Source organism: Coenobita brevimanus, chromosome 58 (genome assembly GCF_032717465.1).
Source record: "Coenobita brevimanus isolate Jiangsu-jjx chromosome 58, ASM3271746v2, whole genome shotgun sequence".
NCBI classification, from domain to species: domain Eukaryota; kingdom Metazoa; phylum Arthropoda; class Malacostraca; order Decapoda; family Coenobitidae; genus Coenobita; species Coenobita brevimanus.
Genome location: NC_137011.1, coordinates 32,698,012 through 32,720,911, shown reverse-complemented (window position 1 = coordinate 32,720,911; position 22,900 = coordinate 32,698,012). Strand labels below are relative to the sequence as shown.

Sequence of the window (22,900 nt, the reverse complement as noted above, 5' to 3'; positions counted from 1 at the left end):
TGAACACACACACACACACACACACACACACACACACAAATTGACACGCAGAATTAAAGTACGGTATACTGGTGCCGTACTCTGAAAACCCCCCAACCCGCCTTCCCACCCACATACACACGATAACACAACACGCACACAGATCTCGGCAGAATCTCTCTCTCTCTCTCTCTCTCTCTCTCTCTCTCTCTCTCTCTCCCCCTCTCTAAAACAAGGGTGTAGCGGTAGAATGGTCCGTACTGGGTACGTGTGTCTTTTATGCACTTATTGTCTTCAGATGTACTGAGTGCTCTTGTGTGTTCAGTGTGGCCTAGTGTGTTCAGTGTAATGTACTGTGTTCCTCGTTCAGATGACCTAGTTTGTATTGTAACTCTGAGTGCTCAGTGTGACCTGGTGTGACGCGTTCAGTAGGACCTAGTTTTTACTGTGTTCAATGTGACCTAGTGTGGCCAGTGTGACCTAGCGTGGTCATTATTACCTTGTGTGTTCACTGTAACCTAGGGCATTAGCGTAACCTAGTGCGTTTAGTGACTTACTGTAACTTGTTCAATAACCTAGTGTGTTCAGTGTGACTATGTGTATTAATGTGACCTAATGTGCTAAGTGTGACCTTGTGTTCACTAACTTAGTGTATTAATGTGACCAACTGTGCACAGTGTGACCTTGTGTGTTCAGGGTGATCTAGTACGGTATATTTAATTTGACCTAGAATGTTCAGTGACCAATTATGTTCAGTGTGGCCTATTGTTCAACGTGATCTAGTGTGTTGGAACTTAGTATGTTATGTTTGACTCACTTTGTTCAGTGAGATCTAGTGTGTTAGAGAATGTCTTCGCATGCTATTTTTCTAGTCTCTCTCTCTCCACACACACACACACACACACACACACACACACACACACACACACACACACACACACACACACACACACACACACACACACAGCTTCAGTCATCAAGACACAACATTTGTTTCTCGGCGTCTCAAGTTTTTCAATCAAGACCGACCCGTCCTGGCGCCTCTGGGGGTTGTCCTGCTTTGTCCTTCCCACCATAGTGTCCTGGGGTATCCTGGTGTGACCTGGTGAGTTTCTGGATGACCTAGAGTGACCTGGTGTGTTCCTGGGTGATCTAGTGTGACCTGGGGTGTCTTTGGAAGACCTAGTGTGACTTAGGGTATTTCTGGATGACCTAGTTGACCTGGGGTGTTTCTGAATTATATAAAGTGACCTCCGTTCTTTCTGGATGAGAGAGTGTGACCTGCGGTGTTTCTTGATGACCTTGTAACGTGAAGTGTTTCTGTATGATCTAGTGTGACCAGGGGTGTTTCCGGATGACCTTGTGTGACCTGAAATGGGTTTGGATGACCTAGTGAGACCTGGGATGTTCCTGGATGACCTGGTGTGTCCTGGTGTGTTTTGGGGAGATTTAGCTTGACCCACTGTTTCTGGATGACCTAGTGTGACCAGGTGTGTTTCGGTATGGCCTTGTACGACCTGGGCTGTTGCTGGATAAACTAGTGTAACTGTGTTTGTTCTTGAATGATTCAGTATGTTTGTGGAGGTTTTGTGTGTCCCTCCCTTGTATGTCTTGCTTTATATGTCATGCCTTGTCCTACACACATTAGCGTCCTGGGATGACTGGGTGTGTCCTGAGGTGTCTTAGTGTGATCTTATGTGTTTTGGAAAAGTCTTGTGTGTCCAAAATGTCGTGACTAATAGTGTGTTCTCAGTGTTCTGACTGACCTACTGTTAATGACCAAACTTTCCAGTGTTTGAACTGTTTAACAGACCTAATAATCAGAGTATTCTAATTAACCCAATGCGTTCTAATTAACTTAGTGTTCTAATTAACGCAATCCTGTCAAATTAACCCATTGTTCTAATTAGCCCAACGTTTTCTATTTAACAAAATGGGTTCTAATTAACCCAGTGGGTTCTAATCAACATGCTGTGCTCTAATCCAGTCCGTTCTAAGTAAACAGTGGGCTTTAATTAATCCAGTGGGGTTTACTTAACCCAGTGTGTTCCAATTAAAGCTGTGTTCTAATTAACCATCTGTGTTCTAATTAACCCAGTGTCCTAATGTACACATTCAGTTTTAAATTATCCCAATGTGTTCCAATGAACTCAGTGTGTAGTAATTAACTCAGCGTGTTCTGACCCAGTGTTTTATATAACCCAGTGTGTTTTAACTAACCCAGTGTATTAATTAAGCCAGTGTGTTATAACTGTCCCTGTATGTTCCAATTAACCCAGTGTGTTATAAGTGTCCAAGTATGTTATAATTAACCCAGTGTGGTGAACACTAATCCGGTGTGTTGTTACTACCCTAGTATGTCCTAATTGCCACAGTGATTAATACAGTGTTCTCATTAACACAGTGTTCTAACTGACCCATTTTATTCTATCTGACCCGGTGTTTTCTAACTTTCCTAGTGTATTCCATCTAGCCCAGTGTGTTCTAAACGACCCAGTGTGTTCTCACTATCCCTGTGTGTTCTACTGACCCAGTGTGCTCTAAATGACCCAGTATGATCCAAATGACCTACTGTGTTTACATGACTTTGTGTGTTCTAACTGACCCAGTGTGTTTTGACTAACCCAGTGTCTTCAAAATGATTCAATGGTTCTGCATGACTCACTGTGTTCTAAATGACCTTGTGTGATGTAAATGACCTAGTGTGTTCTGCATGGCCTAGTGTGTCCTGACCCAGTGTGTTCTAACTGACCAGTGTGTTTTAACTAACCCAGTGTGTATTGAATGCCTTCCATGACCTGTGATTTGTGTAATATAGTGTGACCTGAGAAATGCAGCATGATCTAATATGCCCTGAGAAAACGCAGTATAGCCTAGTATGATCTAGTATGACTAGTAATGCTGTATGACCTAGTATGACCTGAGCAATGCCGTATAACCTAGTATGGCCTGAGTAATAAAATGAGTGAAGTAATATGACCTTATGTTTTCTTGTGTGCTTCGTGGACGGCTCAGTTAGCGTTATCAATGTCTATCCTGCATCAGTCATTCTTCTTCACCTGCCACTGCCACATCCACTCCCACACCGTCCCCGCAACACATGAGATGCCAGGAAGTGCTGTTTACGGACCACTCTGTATGTAACACCTTTATTCGAAAAATATTCTCGACTATAAACTGAATAAAGTCGTCTGGGGATAGCAAGAACACAAAAAAGAATGCGTCTGGCGGCTGCAGGAATGAAGTAAAGACACACCGGGATAAGCAAGCTAAAGCACTTATGTATGTGAGGCAGAGAAACATATAAAAAAGTACTGCAGGAAGTGAAGGACACTCGTACGTGGGTGTTACTGACGAGCTAAATTGCCCAGCTGCGCTGCAGTAAAGGGTCCAAGGAAAATTCTATTTCCCGACACACAGTGTTTTATGGTGTGTGTGTGTGTGTGTGTGTGTGTGTGTGTGTGTGTGTGTATGTGTGTGTGTGTGTGTGTGTCCAGGTATGTCTTGGCTGTACACAGTATATCCTGTGAGATGTCCTCTTGTATCGTGATGTGGTATAATGTTCTTTGGGTGGATGTTAATTGTTGTGTTTCGGAATGACTGAGTGGAGTGAACCAACGATATTAGTCAGTTTGTTTTTATCTGATGAAACTGGGTCACTCTCACATCTTGAATACGAAGTCGTGATTATCTGCAATTCGAAAATAGTTGTGCGATGGGACTGTTTCTACTTGGTTAATAGTCACATCAACCCTGAAATCTGACTACACTTGGCCACCCACTAGGCTGACAGGGGGTTGAGATCTTTATCAGACACTGGCTACCAAAGAAGAGACATTAATATTGTCCCCTTCGTTAGTTTGTTTGTTTGTCCGTCCGTATGCGTTTCTGTTTATCTGCAGAACTTTTAAAAGAATACTGAGTGGATCGTAATAAGAAAAATATACAAATATCCTTAGGACCCCAAAATGAAAACTAAATCTCAGTGAAGGTACCAACACGAGCAAAATTCGGCAACAATTCTCCTCGAATAGACCAATTTTCGCTGTCCTATTCGTCACCCTCGAGTTATTCATCCCATATATTTATTTTTCACGCAACATCTTCTATCGCGACGGTCAGCAGATATGCGTCGGACAACTGATGGTGACAATATGCTGGAGAAGAACATAGTACTAGTTTAGGGTTTTCACCAGAACTTAAAAATGGAAAACAGCTCTGGGCGAATAGTGTGTAGTATGTGTGGTTTGAAATAAGTTTCTGGTTCAACCAAAAACATGAAAACATCAAACACACACACACACACACACACACACACACACACACACAAAGACAGAGAGAGAGAGAGAGAGAGAGAGAGGGTTAACAAGGACAAGGATAGACAAACTGAGTCCGCCAGTCTGACCGGCCCGTGAATCGATCTCTGGTCCTGCCTGTTGCCAGCTGGGTGTGCTAACCAGTGAACCAGCAGCTCCACCATGATGGTAGGGTGGATATAAACGGGTATAACAATATAAAGGAGAATGGGGAGGAGTGGTGGGAAGGAGATAATGCGATAAGGAGGAAGGGAGATAGTGAGATGTATATATGAACGGGGAGAAAATATAAAGGTGAGAATTAAGGAGAAAGGTACAGATAAATGGTGGGTAGGATGAGAGAATCCGATAAGGAGAGGAGATGGCAAGATAGATAATACTGAGGTGAGACAGTAAAATGGAGAATGTGGGACAAAGATATGGGTAAATGATGGGTAGGCGATGACAAAGAGGGAATGCCGTGACCAGGGAAGAATATGGATGTAGCAGAGAAATAACGGGGAGCAATGGGGGGGGGAGGAGGAGGGGAGTGGTGGACGGCGAGCGTGGAAGGTAGCGGGAAGGGAAGTGGAGGGAAGGAGGGCCAATGGTAGGGAAGGGAAGGAAAGGAAGAGGAGGACTGTGAGGAAGGAAATAAGAGGGAGGAGGAGGGTGAAACCAAGATGAGTGCGATGGAAGGGGAAAAAAGAAGCAAAATGGCAACAATAAAGCATGGAAGCAGCTGGAAAGAAGAGAATGGGGGAGAAGAGAAGAAGAATAATAGGAAAAATAATGACTGGCATGGAAAAGAAGAGCCAGGGTAAGTAAATATTGACAAAAAATAGGAAGGAAGGAATGGAAGGAAAAGGAAAAATGGTTGGAAGGAAAACAGAGACAGGAGGAAGGAAGAAAAAAAAAAGTGGAATGGGAGAGGGAGGGAAGGGATGAAACTTCTGGAAAAAAAAAAAAAAAAAAAGCAAGGAGAAAAAGAGAAGGGTAGGGGAGAGAGTGGGAAAAAAAAATAAAAAAGTACACGGTGGAAGAACAACGCGAGGGGAGGAGAATGAGGCAAAAATGAAGAAAGTAATGGACAGGAAGAGAAAAAAAGGAAAGGGAATGGGACGGAAAGAAGAACGATGGAAAAAGCGATAAAAGATTGAATGGGGGAGAGGAAGGAGGAAAGAAGCGGATGGTGAGAAAGAAAGGGGAGTAAGTGGAGAGATAGTGGCGTGGATACAGGGATGGAGAGGGAAAAAGAAGGGAGGAGGAGGAAGGGAAGGGCAGAGAGGAATGGAAAGAAGAGTGTAGGGTTACAGAAGATTGAGAAACAAGGGAAGGACGAAGTTTGGGAAAGGGGAAGGGAGAGATTAGGGGCCTTCCTGCTTTGTTATCCGTTTTAAACACATGGCACAGATAATTCCTTCATAATTTACCTTATAACAAATGACCTCAAAGGAACCAGTTAGGCCTACAATACTCTCTTGCAGTTTCCTTTCTTTGGTACTCCTGTGAAGGGAAGGAGAGAGGAGAGGGGAAGGGTTAAGATAAGAGGGGAGGCGAGGCGGGGAGTGAAGAAATTGGGAGGGGGTGGGGTGAGAAGAGCAAAGCTGGAAGGCTAAAGGCTAAAGAAATGGCAAGGGTAACATTATTTAGGTCTGAAGGAGGAAAGGAGGAAGGGGAAAGGTATGGAATATCGAAAGAGGCAAGGGAGAGGGCAAAAGAGGGGAGGAGAGAGACAAGAAAGGACTGAAGAGGGAAGAGAAACGAGGCAGAAGGAGGTAAGGAGAGAGAGAGAGAGAGAGAGAGAGAGAGAGAGAGAGAGAGAGACAGACAGACAGACAGAGAGAGAGAGAGAGAGAGAGACAGAGACAGAGAGAGAGAGAGACAGAGACAGAGACAGACAGACAGACAGACAGACAGTGGGAAGAAAGAAAAACAAAGGAAGGTCTGGGGGAAGGCGGTATAAAATGTTTCTTAGTGCAGGGCTTTGTTGGTAAAATTTAATTGAAGTGATGGACGCGTGATGAGGGTATTGAAGGATGAGGTGGTGGTGGTGGTGGTGGTGGTGGTGAAGCGTGACATGGTGGTGGAGAGGTGGAGAAAAAAGACAGGTGGATTAAAGTAGGTGGAGAAAGAGATGAGGTGGAATCAATTGTAGATGAAGCCTAACAGTGAGTGGGTGGAGCGTGACTGAGTGGAGGAGAACAGGTGAAGAGAGAGATGAAGTTGAGGGAGTTGGCAGAAAGAGAGGTGGAGATTAGGTCAAGCATGGCGGTGACGGTAAAACATGACTGTGAGTGCAGCATGACAGCAGGTGGAGCAAGATAGTATATGGAGAAAGACAGCATGTGAACAGAGAGCAAGTTGAGAAGGAGAATAAGTAGAGAAGGAGTGTTTACACAAGAGAGAGTAGGTGAACATGAGAGTGAGCGGAACACAGTGGCAAGGATGATGGAGAGTGGCAACTTAGGTGCTTGTGGTGGTGATGATGGTGGTGGTTTAAGAGACACCCCTTGTTTTTAACTGATCAGAAACAACCTACATTTCAGACAAAACAAAACGCTATAGTATCATTCCGCGGCCAACGGTGGGTAAAGACCAGTAGCAAGGCCATCCCACCGTCCACATCATCATGCAGCAGGTGCGATAGCGGTAACGAAGAGCAGTCCTGGCACACACAACGCACAGTACGCCCTGACAAGTACCCACTGTGAACGGCAGCTGCCACACTAACCCACGTTCAGTCCGTTTTACAGGCAATGAACTTGGTATGAAATAAGTACTGTATAGTCAAAAACAATGGTTTGCACACTTGCGTTTATCTTACACTTAGGGTATGTTCGTAACTCTCCTCTGTGACGTTTTATATCATGGAAAATCATCAGTGGGTAGGAAATAATACAAAGCCTCTCTCAGCTTCTAGTTAGTAGCCAACAGAGGAAAGTGACAAGTAAAAGTGGTGAAATACTACGCGAACTATCATCCCTAACTGTACAAAAAGAAAAAATGTAATACTGTACTTAATTTCTGTCAGTTATAAAAAGGCAGGAACAAAAATGAATTATGGTAGTTTTTCAACATTTTTTTTTTTCATAGGATTTGTAAAGAAACAAACCTATGCAATGATGTCTTGAACATAAAAACGCAGGGATGGATATAAGACTAGATTAAAATGGTGAGAGGTACGTTCATCACCGTGACACTGTGCCAATAAAACCATTTATTACAGGTGCACCGGGAAAGCTATGAAGGTAAGTAGGACACTCGGACACTAACAACTCTTCCGCGCTCACCACTACAGCCACTGCCTTGCCTAGTGAATGACAGCGTTCGTGTTGGTCATCACATTATTGTCAATCACTCTTGCCTTAAAATCCTGGTAATTCATCCTCGATCAGAATCTGTTCTTACAAAACCGGTCATTCTGCAACTACCTACAGTGCTGAACTGCTCTTGTTGTGCACTTTATGTCCCGTAACGTGTGTGTGGGGGAGGGGGAGGGGTGTTATTGCTACTGCCAGATGACTTTATTCAGCTTAAGTTATATAATTTATATACAAAACAGCAAGCATACCTGGGGGAAATCTACATTGGAATTCTCAAACGGAGACAAAAAATCAACATTAAGATAATCGGTGACATTTACACCCGTACGGTAGGGGGCAAAAGTTCGCCTAATACTTCAACTTCTCTGCTTCTTTGCTTTCCTCTGCTGAATAATGCTCCAAGGCTGAGATGTTTCTCTGGACACACATGATGCTCCTTGATACGATGTGTCAGGGAAGACAGCGACGGCACATGCCCCAAGTCTGACGTAGACGCAGTGGATTAGTGCACTAACTTTAGTCCCAGAATATACATTTGGTACTGCAACAGAACTTCATACTTTCACAAACACAAGCACAAGCGAAGAGTCAGGCTGAAAAAACAAACAAGACAACAATTTTGAGGAATAAAACTCAGACATCACCAAGCCTTATGCCGCTGTATAAAACATGGAGGAAGACGGCAACTCATCAGAGGACATTTGCTGAAGTCAACCCAGGAGTCGCATTCATAAAAGATCTTAACAATTTCTTAAAATAAATACGTTCTCAAAGCAGCAAATAACTGAAATGGTTGTGATTGGTCATATATTCCTAATAAATATTTAGTCTGGTTGGGTTGCGAAGTATTCGATAACTATATGAGTGAAGAGAAGAATACAGTATAAACAATAATTCTTATACAAAACTCACGCTAAAGACGGTTTATGACCAGACTCTCAAGACTTCTCTCCACGGACGACCCCAAATCACCACAAGAAAACTTCACAACCCACCAACGTCGCCACCACTGCCACTGTCTCAAAAATACTGCCACCAAACTATTAACTGGCTTACGTGGTCTCACCAATACCTCACGACCTCAGAGTAATAACAAAGGCAGTCACGTCCATCCTATTTTTGTTCCAGTGGACTGTGTCAAAATATTAACTCCTTCAGCTCCATAATTTAATTTTTTTCTTTCACTCTTGTTAACTTAATCCGATTTTAGTCAGGTTAGAGAAGGCCCTTCAAACAGGGGGTTAGGCTTCATCTCCTTCGCCACCAAAGGCCCTTCACCAAGCTTAATATAACTGTGTTGAGGCAGCCAGAATAAACCGATAAAATACGTCACCTGACTGATGGGGGCATACTTTAAGAATTTTATCTTGGCTTTCACTGATCCATGTGCCATTAATACTACTACCAAGGTTCGCATCAATTACTTGTCAAAACTAATTTATCCTGTTTCAGTCTCGTTTTATATCCGATTCCCTCCAGCATAACAGACTTCCCGGGGAGACCTTTAAGTAAATACCTTATAGGGCATACAAAATATTACTATTCAGTAAGTGAAGGTAGTCAGTCTTTTGATTCGTATTCCAAGCAATACATGTACAAGGGTTAGTTCAATTAATTTTGGTAGATATTTCCGTTTTATATGGTTTATTTCCTGAAACTCAGCAGCCAGACCGACAGTAGTTTAGATCTACATCCTTCCCATTACGGTACAAGAATACTATCAAGATCACTTCCCAAAAGAGTGAATATTAACATAAAGTACAACAGCAACAACAACAATGTACTGCATTCCCGTATTCCAGCAAGTTTACCTTGGAAACGAAAAATGTCAAATCTCCGCTTAAGTATCCACTTACATAATAAAAATGCGGCAAACAGGGACACAAAACCTGAGATCCTCGGTCGTAAAAGCATTCGTGCCAAAAGCGAGGACATGACTACAGTACCACAACAGGGGCCAGCATGTGGGTGTGGATGCTCATGCCCACAACAGGACAAAAGGAGGACATTGAGTTACAAGTGATACACTGACAGCCAAGATATAAGCTAAAGAAAGAGAAGCTCATTTAACTACATCTTGGTGAGGGACAACTCTTCATTTTTATTCCAGATAAAACCAGACACTGTTGTAAAATATAAGAGTCTGGAATACATTCAGGCTTTTACAATCCCGACAAATCTATTATTTATTCCAGCTAAAGCCAGACGATTCAGCTAAAAGCAGTTATATGAACCAGTGAGTGTTAAGAAGTCTTGTTCAATGACAATATAAACAAAGAATACCAAGGAATTTTGTTACAAATGAAGGTGAAAAACATAAGATTATAGGTAGGATGTTTATATAGGGCAACTGTGATACTGGAGGAAATGTGTGTGGCATGTCACTGTACAGCTGGGGACAAAAGCTGGATACTACTGCAGTGATGCTGGTGGTGCTTCAGCCTTCACCTTGCATACTGGGTTCTGGCTGCCACCTACGCACACACCTGTTGGACGTAATTACGGGTGTTGAGGGCATTAGCAGGACAATGGGCAACTCTGTATTTCATGTTCACTCCAATTTCCTGTCATGTTTATCAGTTATTGTAATAGTACCAAGGCCACTCACAAATAATTTGCTACAATAATTACAACCAACGTAATAACACTGGCACTGCACTGGAAGCACAAAGGGACAGTCAGGGACAAAATTTCGCCTACTGTTTTAATGTGCCTACTTCAAACTCTGAACACGTCCGTCACTTTCATTCCTGACGCATTATAGCAATGGACATCATTTATGAACAGAGAAACTAAACAAGTCCATCTCATGCTGGGAATACTGTACTAGTTAGCAATGAATAGTGAGAAGCAGAAGAGGTGAAATATTAGTCAGCGGAGAAAAGTGGAAACAGAACAGGTGAAACATTAATTAGCGGAGAAAAGTGAAAGCAGAACAGGTGAAATGTTAGCTGCACTTTTGTCCCCGCCCGTACCATTACCTCGTTCTTCGCCCTCAATATTGGTTTGGTCCAGCTTTTTGCCAGTTCCCTGTCATGAATTTTTCTTACTGTGTAATTTATAACAGTATTTGCAATAAATGTTATGCTTTTTGTGAGCGACCCGTCTGCTACTACCCATTTACCATGTAGTTGTTATTCTCTGTGTATGTGCAGCCATCACCACTAATAGTACCAATAACATCACCATTACCACCACCACCAGAGCAAGGCAGAAAACATTACTTTCACATAACTTTTATCGCTGTCCACTTTCCGATACACGTAGGAAAAGAAATTATCAGCTGTCTGAAAGGACGCGAGTTCGATCCCAGGCTGGGGGAGGGGAACAACAGGATAGTTCGATTTCCGTTAAAACAGACTTCACTGGCCTTCCACAAAACCCATCGACATGTCATAAAACACCCCTGCTAATACCATCACACCAGTCCTGAATAAGACAGCCGTAACATGTATTCAATATGGACGGTGGGCATTAGCGCCTAAGAGGTGACGTGAAGGTGTGTGGCACGATGGAGTACTGTTGGGCCTAGATATACTATATATAAATATTAATGAGGAAAACTAGTATAGTATCACCATCACATCAGCTGCATTATATATCGATCAATACCCTTACATCAGAATTACCATACCATTGTATCCCACCATTCCTACCACCGGCTCCATTACTGTCGCAAAAACCATAAAACCATCACAGCCACAACTATCCCCTTCCCATCACCATTACTATCAGCACTACCAACTACCCCCCTATCATCAATATTACTATCGCCACTATCAGCTACCCCCTACTCACTTTTACCATGACCTTTACCAACACCATGACCATCATCACTACAACTCCCACATCAACTACCACAATACCACCGCTACCACTAATACCACCATCACTAACACTGTAACAGTCACCAGTAAGGCCACTATCACTACTGTCACCACCTCAAGCCCTACAACTACCACCATCACCACCACCACCATTCCCGCTACCACCGCCATTACTATCACCATCACAGACCCCACTGCCACCATCATAGCTCCCATTATCACCACTTCCACGGCCGTCACAAGCCCGACTACCACCATCACTACCAACATTACCATCATCACAAGCCAAACTACCATCATGACTACCACCATCACTGCCACCACCTACCAACATTACCAACAGGTCTGACAGGCTCCGTCCACCTGCCATTCATATTTGAACAATAAAATACTGTTCATTACATCATACCTCACAGCTGAAGTGGGGGAGGGAGGGTGTGGGGTATTGGAGTGAAGGGGGGGGGGGTGCGCTGCGAGGGCAAAGGAAACTGAGATGAGGGGGAAGGGGTGGCGAGTAAGGTTAGGGCGTGGAGGAGAGGGTGACGGGAATGTGGGTGGTGAGGTGAGGTGGGAAGTGTGGAGCGAAGTGGGTGATAGAGTATTGTGTTAAGTAAGATGAAATGTGTTGGGGTGAATGTGGAGGAAGTGTAGAGGTGGGCAGGGTATCAGAGGTGTCATGAATATCAGAGAAATTGTGAGGTGTACGAGTATGAGAACACAGCCATGGATAAATATATACTGATGTACATTCACGACTGTGTATGAAAGGGTTTTGTGCGGGTGTATGCGGGTGTTAGTGTGGCTAATACAAAAGGTATACAGTAGCAGCGTTAAGAGTGTACAAATGTGTGTGTAGGGAGGGGTGGGGTTGTGCGAAGGTGTGTAAAGGATGTGTCGGGTATATGTGTGAATGTATGAATGTGTATGGTAGGTACCAGTGTGTGTGAGGAAAAAGGGGAAGGGTAGTAAGGTGTGCCTCGTGTATGTGTGTGGGGTGTGTAGGAAGCATGGCAAGAAAGTAGGGTGGGTAGTGTATGTGTGTGGGGGGAGGTTATGAATCATAGCAGGTGTGTATGCGTCAATGTGAGGGTCGACAGTAGGGTGTTTAGGGAGGGGTGCGAGTGTCTGGTATGGTGTGATGTGGGTGTGGGAGTGTGGGGGTACTGGGGTATTGGAAACGTGCTGGAGATAGAACTCGGTACATAAGTATGAAGGGTGTACCAGCGAAAATACATGGAGATAAAGGTGTTTGTGTGGGATGTGTGTGTGTATTGGGGGGGGGGGCAGTGTGTGGATGAATGTGTATGGGAGCGTTTGGGGTAGCGTGACTTGCGAGCGTGTGAAGTGTGTGGAAGTGGGATATTTTGTCCTTCTTTTTTTTTCTCCTTTTCTCTCTTTGTGTCATTCATTAATATGTTTCATTACTGTCTCTTACATTTTCTCACCAGAGTCTCCCTTTTCTTAAACCCATTATATTTTTATCCTTATGTTTTCTTTTCATTCCTCCTCATCTTTTATGTCTTCTTTTATGATCTTTCTGTTGACTTCCTCTTCCATCCTTTCTCTTTCTTGGCCAAATATTCTGTAGTCTCTCCTCTTCCTCTTCTCTTTATTTTTTCGTAGTCTCTTTTCCTACATGTACTTCTGCATTCCTCTTGTCCCTTTCCTAACCCATCCTCTCTCTTGCTTTGTCTGCTCTTCTCTCGTATCCCTTCCTTTCAGCTACACACTTTTCTCCTCTCTTCTCTTCCCTTCTTTCTCCTCATCATCAATCCCTTCCCACATCACTTCCTCTCTTCCCTCGTTGCCTCCTCGCTACTCCTTCTTTCCTCCTTTCGCCTCCATACTTCTCATCTCTCTTCCGGTCTCCCACTTCCTCTTCTCTCCTTTCAGCCTCATTTCTCCTCACTTTTCTTATACCTTTATCTCCCCTCCCTTCTCCCATATCCTCATCTCTCCTCCCTTCTCCCATCTCATCTCTCATTTAATTTCCATATTCTCATCTCTCTCCCATTATCCCGTCTCTTCCTCTCTCCTCCTCTGCCATTCCCTCGCCTGTCTTTCTCCTCCTCGTCTCCTTGCTCCTTCCATCTTGATATTTCCTCCTATCTTCTCCTCTATTTTCTTTTCCTTCGCTCTCCATGCCTTTCCTTCTGTCTCCTCTCATTTCCTATCCTCCTCCCCACCCTCCCGTCACCTCCTCTATTCGCTTCGTCCTTTCGACTCTCCTCTCCCCTCTTCTCGCCAATTTTCATCCCATCTGAGCCATTGAATACCACCAAAGATCAAGAGCTGTTCTAGTACTCTGCACTCCTCGCTGTCCGTCTCATCTCTTCTTTACCATCCCCTTTCGTCTCTCTTATCTGTCCAATTAACTTGCCATCGTCATCCTCCTCCATTTCCTTCTTTGCCTTTATTTTCTTTTTATGATTTCCAATATATTCTTTTAAAAATTTCCCTATTTTGTTTCTTCATTTGCTACCTCATGGTTTTCTGCGACCCCCTCTCCCAAACTCAAATCTCTCTCTCTCTCTCTCTCTCTCTCTCTCTCTCTCTCTCTCTCTCTCTCTCTCTCAGACACACACACACACACACACACATACACACACACACACACACACACATACCACACACACATACCACACACACACACATACCACACACACATACCACACACACACACACACACACACACACACACACACACACACACACAAAATGAAACTAAAATCGGGCAGAAACGAATATATATATATATATATATATATATATATATATATATATATATATATATATATATATATATATATATATATATATATATATATATATGAGACAGCGAGGGAGAGAAGCAAAAACACCCATAGCAAACACGAACAACAAACACAAGACGACAGATAAACCCATTCAAATAAGGACAAAAACGCACACACATATTAGTATTAATATAGGTATACCGTAAAAGGCTCAGAATAAGAACAAAATAATAAGCAAAGTCCGTTACCAGTACAAGCCCACAAGGTCAAAGCAAGACCACAAATACATAAACAGCAGCACATGAAAAAACACACAAACAGCAGAACATAAATAAACACACAAACAGCAGCACAAACAAACAGCAGCACATAAACAAACAGCAGCACATAAATAACCACACATGCATCTCGAGCAAAAAACACACCCACGCCCCCTCACACACAGCCCACACGAAAAAGAACAGAATAACAAAGGAAGAGTATACAGAACAGTACTTTTAAAAACACACAAGTACACATACACTCACGGAAGGAAAAAGTTAAACCCAGAAAAATGAGGAGCACAAACCCAGGAAAAAGAAGAGCACAAACCCAGGAAAAAGAAGAGCACAAACCCAAACACCAGCACACCAAAAGCACAAAACACACACACAACAAACTGCCTAAAACACATGCACAAGATATCGCTACATGTAAAATCAAGCAAAAACAAGCACAAGTAGAGGCACACGACACCAAAACATGGACAGAAACACACACAAACAGCGGCACAAAAACAAACACACCACAATCACATCAATCACGCAAGTTTGCTTTGGCGAAAAAGTCAGCAGCGTTTGATGGAGGCTCAGGTTTATTTTTTTCCTTTTTTTCGTGTGTGTGTGTGTGTGTGTGTGTGTGTGTGTGTGTGTGTGTATGTGTGTGTGTGTGTGTGTATGTGCGTGTGTGTGTGTGTGTAAGAGAGAGAGAGAGAGAGAGAGAGAGAGAGAAAGAGAGACAGACAGACAGACAGACAGACAGACAGAAACGTGAAAAACTGAATAGGACACAAAAACTGTGAACAGGGAAAATTGAAAATGGAAAACGAAAGAGAAAACGTATAAGTCAAACAGGGAACAGAAAAGTGGGCAAAAGAAAGAACGAAAAAAATGGAGAGAAAGTGAAAGAAAAAGCTACAAAAAGAAGAGTTAGAGAACAGGAAACGGCGAACTATTGATAAAGAAGACGGGAAATTGAAGAGGGAATACAGACAGGTGGAAGACAAACTAGCAGAAAAAAGACAGTTGAAATAAAAGGTGAATGAAAGGAGGAAAGAGGAAACGAAATTATTAACGTAGCACAGAATAATAAATGTAGAAAAGCAAGGAACAGCAAAAACGGTGGGCTCGTATGATGGGAAAGGAGGAGGTATTTCCATGTATCACTCATGCCGATTCTTGTGTGTTGCGGGGACGGCTTGGTTTCCTAGTGTGAGAGACTTATGTATTTTGGCTGCATCGTGGAATTTCTAGTCAACTATGCAATGAACAGACGAATAAACACAGACAGTATCGGTTATGGGAAGCAGAAGATAATGCAAAAAGTAGACACTGGTAACGTTGACTGAGCCGTGCCCGCAACACACCAAATATAAATTGCAATATAGTAGGCATGACGAAAGTATTGACGACGGGAAAAAGGTGGAAATACATAGACGAGCCGAAAGCGCACATAAAGGAAGGTGAAATGAGGACACAGAAAAGTTTTGCAGGGATAAAAAGAAAACACAGAAGAAAATTACGTGAAGTAAGGAACACAGAAAACGGAGGCCTGAAAAGAGAAAGAAAGCAAAAAAAGTAAAACATGCGTGGAGGATAGAAAAGATGTTGGCAAGTGAAAGGGAAATAACGATTAAATTACGAAAACTATAAATATGAATAAGGGAAACTGAATGCTAGTGAGGAGAGAAAGGAAAGAAGGAAGGAATGGAAGAAAAGAAGGAAACTGATGATTCGAGAATATGTAGTCAGAAAAACTATAAAACAGACACACAGAAAATACTGAAAAAAAAAGAAGAAAACATGAAAATAATGGCATAAAAAATGCCAGTGAGGAATGAAGAGTGAAAAGAACATAAACAGACAAACAAGCCCAGCAAAACGGCGTAGGAGGAGATTCTATGACATCTAAGTCTGAGGCTGACAGCAAACCCAAGAAGTACAGTAAGGTGGATTCTATGACATCTAAGTTAAAGGCTGACAGCAACACAAGTAATACAGTAAGATGGCCTACAATAATTTCCGTAACAAAATCATACAGTAGGTAGTCCTAAAATGATATTCTGTAGCGGTTGCTGGTAACACTTTCAGTTCAAACCAAAATCATCATGATTTTCAACATCAGCTGGAAAAAAACTGTCCCTTGCTCACTCTGTGATGTGGGAATAAAGAAAAACAAATGCATGGTAATGAAAAGAAAATAATGGAAATTATTAAGGAAACGGGAACCACTGCGATTAAAATTCATCTACGTAACTATATACAGTATCTATTTATCATTCAGTCCTTTATGGTCCCACCAGCAGGGTAGGGGATCGGGCCAGGATTTAGTATAAACATTTATGGCTTGAGTAAAAAGTGGACGCCCCTGAGTGACATACATAAACCACAACCACTCCTTGGATGAAAACTCTTGGATCACTGTAACCCACTACACTACCAGGCGCCAACACCTACAAAGAAAATGTTAAAGTAGGAAATTTGAAGTAATTAAAATACATTAAAGGATGTAAGTAGTAGTAACAAAGCCAGAGAAAATGGGCGACGGGTATGAGGGGTAATTAAACTCTTTGATCCTTCTGTTATTTCAATTAAAATACCAGGACTTGCCCTAGCCTTGATAAATTACCCTTAGCCCTTTGGACTCCACCTCCATACCCCCGTCACGAAAGAGAGAGAGAGAGAGAGAGAGAGAGAGAGAGAGAGAGAGAGAGAGAGAGAGAGAGAGAGAGAGAGAAATTATCTCAGAATCTCACGAAATAGCCAACAACTTTTGCCAAACTTCACCATGACCTCACATAAAATGAACTATATTACGAAATGAATATGAAGCTGCAGCTACAATTCAGTATGTTTATGGGCTATATTTCACAAGTTGATATATACCAAGACACCGTAGGCACGCCTCCACACACACACACACACACACACACACACACACACACACACACACACACAACGTTCTGGCTTGTTCATTTGATCCCACTGATAATTCACAAAAAGGAGTTTCTCTGTATTGTTTTTTCTTACGGCATAAATCACAGTAAATGTCATTTTATTAACTTACCATTCACCAACATTTTTTAGTCAAGCAAGACGACTTATATAATTCTCTCTCTCTCTCTCTCTCTCTCCACAAGCTGAAGTGTTGTTGTGAGTCCTAAAAACTGCAATATATATGCCAGAATTGGAGTCACCAGAGGAAAAAGTAACGAAACGCAAATATAGAGAGAGGGAGAGAGAGAGAGAGAGAGAGAGAGAGAGAGAGAGAGAGAGAGAGAGACTAAATGTTTAAATGACAAAAACAGAAGATAAATTGCCAAACTTATGTTATTAACGTTGGTGCTAATTGTGGTGATATTTTTTTAACCTTCCGCTCCACTGACCTACTCATTCGTCACCTTCTTGCTGCCTGCAGACTACTGAGGTAAGACTTCTGGTATTCAAGGGTTTGGTGATGGCTGTATCCAACACCTGCAGACTGAACATTATCTCCTACACTGCAAATAAAATGATCCGGAGATGGCAAGAAAAAATACAAAAGTACTTCAACTTTGTGGGAGAGTCATGCTGCCCATATATGTAGTGGTGATCTAAACTGGGATCACGTAGTAAATTAAGTTATACATACATACATACATTCATACGTACATACATACATAAATACATACACACATGCATTCTTTAATCACTTAAATCCGATGACATTTTTCATCTCGCTATCTCTAGCGATTTTTTCCCCAGCCTGAGTGAGATTTTTCGAACTTGAGGAGTTGTATATCACCTCGATTAACCCCTTCAGTACAAGATGTGTGTCCCTAGTTAAATAAGACCAGCTGAGTGACACAAGAATAAAACAAACAAATAACAGAAGGAAATAACAGCGGCCATAATTCTAGCCATCCTTTGAAAATTATAATCGCACGAAAAATGAAGCCATATCTATCTATCTATCTATCAATCTTTCTATCTATATTTAATACCCGTTACCTGAATGCAGTTGGAGTGGGAAGAGGAATATAGTACAGGGAAAAATATGGTTGGAGAAGGAAACGAATAAATGGACTTTCCACACGACTACACAAGGGAAGAGAGAGAAGGAGGGAGGGAGAGGGAGAGGGATGAAGGATGGACGTGGGTTAGTAATACAGGGATGGTGGTGGGGATGGACACTTCACACGCGTGCGCGAGCTCCTGTGTGTGTGTGTGTGTGTGTGAGAGAGAGAGAGAGAGAGAGAGAGAGAGAGAGAGAGAGAGAGAGAGAGAGAGACAAAACGAGAAAATAAGAGGAGCTAAAATCAGGATAAACTCAGCCACACCAGCCCCACGCCGCCACCGACCTGCATGGATTGTAATGCTTCCCATTCTCGTCTCGCTCCCACAGTTTTATAGTATATTTTCGTCCTCCAGTTCTTCTGTGCAGCCAAATTTATATTTCACTTCCATGTCATTTTTCCGTCTATAATGTCATTTTCCCGTCTATAATTTTCACTCTGTCGTTTAACTTTATTTAACTGAATACTGTACGAATTTGTTCACATGTATTATAAACATTAGGCTATTATTGCAAGCCAAGGGATTTTCTTCTTTATCTCCACGTGCCTTTACCTTATATCACTTATCCTGGTAGAACTTATGTGCCGCGTTTGTTTCTAATAGCTTTGATTGGATAGTATATATATATATATATATATATATATATATATATATATATATATATATATATATATATATATATATATATATATATATATATATACACTGTGTGTGTCTGTGTATTGACATGTGGGCGTGGGGTATTTCTGAACCTCTTATTTTCACGTCCTTTCATCCAGCTCAGTTCCAAAGCTATTTTATTGATACATGTTATAAATTTGTTATGGCAGCACTAATGGACATTCCAACTTGTGCCCTGGAAATAACATGAATATTCCAAAGTGTTTTCGCAAATGAAGGAAAACTGATGCGTGTGTTTTTGTACATTTTTGACGAGTAAACTGTAAAGGAATATACGGAATTTCTATTACTTTTCAGACACTTTAATTCGAGGGCAACATTTCTCCACTATCCACATCATACTGATCGTCGTTATCATTATCAGAGTCACCATCGCCATCATTTCAAAACATTACCACATCGTCACCAGTGCCAATACTACCACCAACACTACCAATACCAAACTCAACACCCATGGCTCTCGTAGACCTTGCGGGAAATGATGCAGGGCGGGGAAATGAAAGAGGGCAAGGGCATTACTCATTCACGGGGCCATTTGCCGCAACACGGGGTGAAAGTTTCAGGGATGTTGGTGTAGTATGGGCAGGATGCACCGCTGAGCTGGTGTGGGGCAGGGGCAGGATGGGCAGTGGGAAGGAGTGGGTAGGAGGAATGGAAGGAGTGGGGAGTGAGGGGCAAGGAAGGCGAGTGGTGAGGAAATGAAGGAGACAAACGGAAGGAGAGGAAAGGAAGGAGAGTGGGAGTGAAGATATAGGACCAGAATAGGATGAAGAGTGAGGATGAGTGAGGGAGGGGCTGGTGTGGAAATGGGAGGAACAAATAAGTGGAAGAGGAAATGGGAAGGAGACAGAATGGAAGAACGGAAGGGGAGATGAGTAGTACTGAAAACAAAGGGAATGAGCGGGTAGAGGAATGGGGAAATGGGATAAGGGGAGGGATAGAGGAAGATGAAGGGAGAGAAGATGGAAATGGGAAGGAGCAAACGGGAGAGGGTAACCTAGCGGAGGGGACGGGTAGAAACGGAGAGAAAAGTAAAGGAGGAAGGGAGAGAAAACGTAGGAGAAAGGGAAAGGAATAAATAAAGAAAAAGAAGTGGAGAGGTGTTGTGGATAGGCAGGATAGGAAATGGACGGGAGAGATAGGTGGAAGAGGAAGTGGAGGTGGAGGGGGAGGGAAGAAATGGTGGGGTATGGGAAAGGATGGCGGAGAGGAAAGAAGAAGAGAAAAGGAAGGGGAAGGAAGGAAAGGAGAACATTAGAGACGAATGGATGGGGAGGAGGAAATGGAGGGGAGGGGGGAGTGAAGAGAAGAGGGAAAAAGACAAAGAGGATAGGGAAGGGGAAACACAAAGAAAAAAGTGAACACGGAAGAGAAGGGGAGAGAGAATATCGAAAGTTCGGAAGATTAGGAATTGGAATCATGCAGGGATAGGGAAGGGAGAGAAGGAAGGGAAAGAAATGGAGGAAGGAAATGAGGATGATGGAGAAGGAAGTAAGGTAAGATGGAGACAGAAGGGAGAAGAAGGAAAAAGAAGGTAAGAAAAAGGAAGAGAAGGATGGAAGGTAGATAAAAGAGAGAGACGGAGGAAGAGGGAGGCATAGAAGGGAGACGGAAAGAAAAGGAAATGATGAAGACAGGAAAAGGAAGAGGAGAGATAGGAAAGGAATGAGGAAGTGAGGAGAAGAGGGACAAGAAAGGATGAGGGAGGAAGAAGAAAGGAGGAAGTGGGGAGGGGACAGGGGGGGAGGTGGATAAGGGATAGGAAAAGAGGAAGACGAGAGCATGAAGAGGGAAGGCAACGAATAGAAGGTGGAAAAAAAAAAAAAGCTTTAAGGAAAGTGGGAAAAGGCGAGGGAAAAACGAATGAAAGTAAAACGGAGAGGTGAAGAAAGGAAGGATGAAAAAATGATGAGGTATTGAGAGAAACAGGGAAAAATTAGAGGAAATGAGGAAACGGAGAGAAGGCAGGCAACGCAGGAAGGAGGAGGAGAGGGGAGAAAAACAAGAGGAAGTAGGGAAATAGAAAAATAAGAGTGGAAGGGAGGATAAGAAACGGGAAATTAATCTATGATAAAAGGTGGAAACAAGAGAGAGAGAGAGAGAGAGAGAGAGAGGAATAAAGCGAGCAGGAGGGGAGAGAGTAGGTAATTCAAAAGTTGTACCTGGCCACCAAACTCAGGATATTACTACCATAACATTGTTCCCCCAGACCCATACTCTTCTCTCTCTCTCTCTCTCTCTCTCTCTCTCTCTCTCATATTTTTTCTCCAACACTCCTCCACCTCCCTACCCACTGCTTCACCTACCCAAGTCTTTCTTCCATCAGCAGCATCAGTCACTTTCACTGGTTCATCTTCTTTTCCACACCCATCCACCCCTCCCCACCTCCCACAAAATCCCTCCCCTTCTTCAACTCTAGCATCCCCACATCTCCACCGCTCTCCAACCTCTCACTCACCTCCACACCCCCTCCCCCACTCCCCTACCTTCTCATCATTTCTTGTAACACCTTCTAAGCTCTCCATATTCTCCAGTTCCACTCCATCTCCCCTTCCCTAAAAAACTCTTCCCCCTCGTACTCCCTCCCAATCTCTTCTCCCCTTCCCACACCCTCACCACCCTTCATATCTCCGGCCCTACCATACAACCCTCCTCAAGCCTCAAAGCTCCATGAAGTATGCACTGGCCTTCATAACAGTGGTGGGGGGAGGGGCAATAAAAGGGGGGCAGACGGTTGAAAGAAGGGCGAGGGTCATGCTGGAGGGAAAAGTTGGGGAAGGAAGAGGAGAGGAGGAAGAAGGATGTTAGACAGAATGAGGGATGGAAGGGAAGGAATGAAGAGAAGAGGAACAAAGGAGAAATTGATGAAAAAAAAGGAGAGATTGGGAAAGTTGGTAAAAAGAGAAGAAGAGGAGGAGAAGAAACAGACATGATGAAGGAGGGAATGAAGGAGACTGAAGAATGAAGGCAGAGTGGGAGGGGGTAGAAGAGTGTACAAATGGGAGGGAGGAAGAGGGGGGAAGGATCTGGGGAAGTGAAATAAGAATGAGGAAGACAGGAGAGGAAATAGAAAATGGGGTGTGGAGAAAGAGAGAGGACTGGTAACAAAAGGGGAGATCTCTGAGAATGAAAGGAAAAAAGAGAGGAAAGGAAGGGCAAGATGATACAGAAAAGAGATGAAGAATGAGAAAACGAGGAATATTGGTGATAGAGAAAAGAGGGAAGAGATGAAGACAAAGGACAAAAGAAAGAATGAGGGAGGTGGATAAGGGAGGAGAGGGGAGGGGGAAAATAGATGGCAGAGGAGGTGGAAGAGGGAGATGAGAACAAGTGGAAGAACGAGGGGAGACGGGGTGGAAGAAAGTGAAGAGAAGGGGTGGAAGACGGAGAGAATAGAGAGTGGAAGAAGGGGAGAGGGGGTAGAAGAAGGGGAGTGGTGGTGGAAGGAGGGCAGAGGAAAGAACAGGAAGAGACAGGGGGTGCAAGGAGGGGAAAGATGGTGGAAGAAGGAACAGAGAGAGGGTGGAAGAAGGAGCAGAGTGGTGGTGGAAGACGGAGGAGGGAGGGGGGATCTAAGAGGGAAGTGAGGGGAGGTGGGAAAGAGAAAAAAGATGGAGGTAGGAAGACGGGAGGGGAGGTAGACGAGACGAGAAAAATGAAGGAAGAGGAAAAGGAAGGAAAGTGGAAGAAGAGGAGAAAAGAAGACAAGAGTGAGGGACAATG

General features: G+C 43.1%; 1 pseudogene; it reads right to left on the bottom strand.

Annotated features, from left to right (window-relative positions):
• Positions 1-414: 414 nt before the first annotated feature.
• The window catches only part of LOC145402722 (uncharacterized), a 123,667-nt pseudogene continuing 101,181 nt past the window's right edge, over positions 415-22,900 (bottom strand).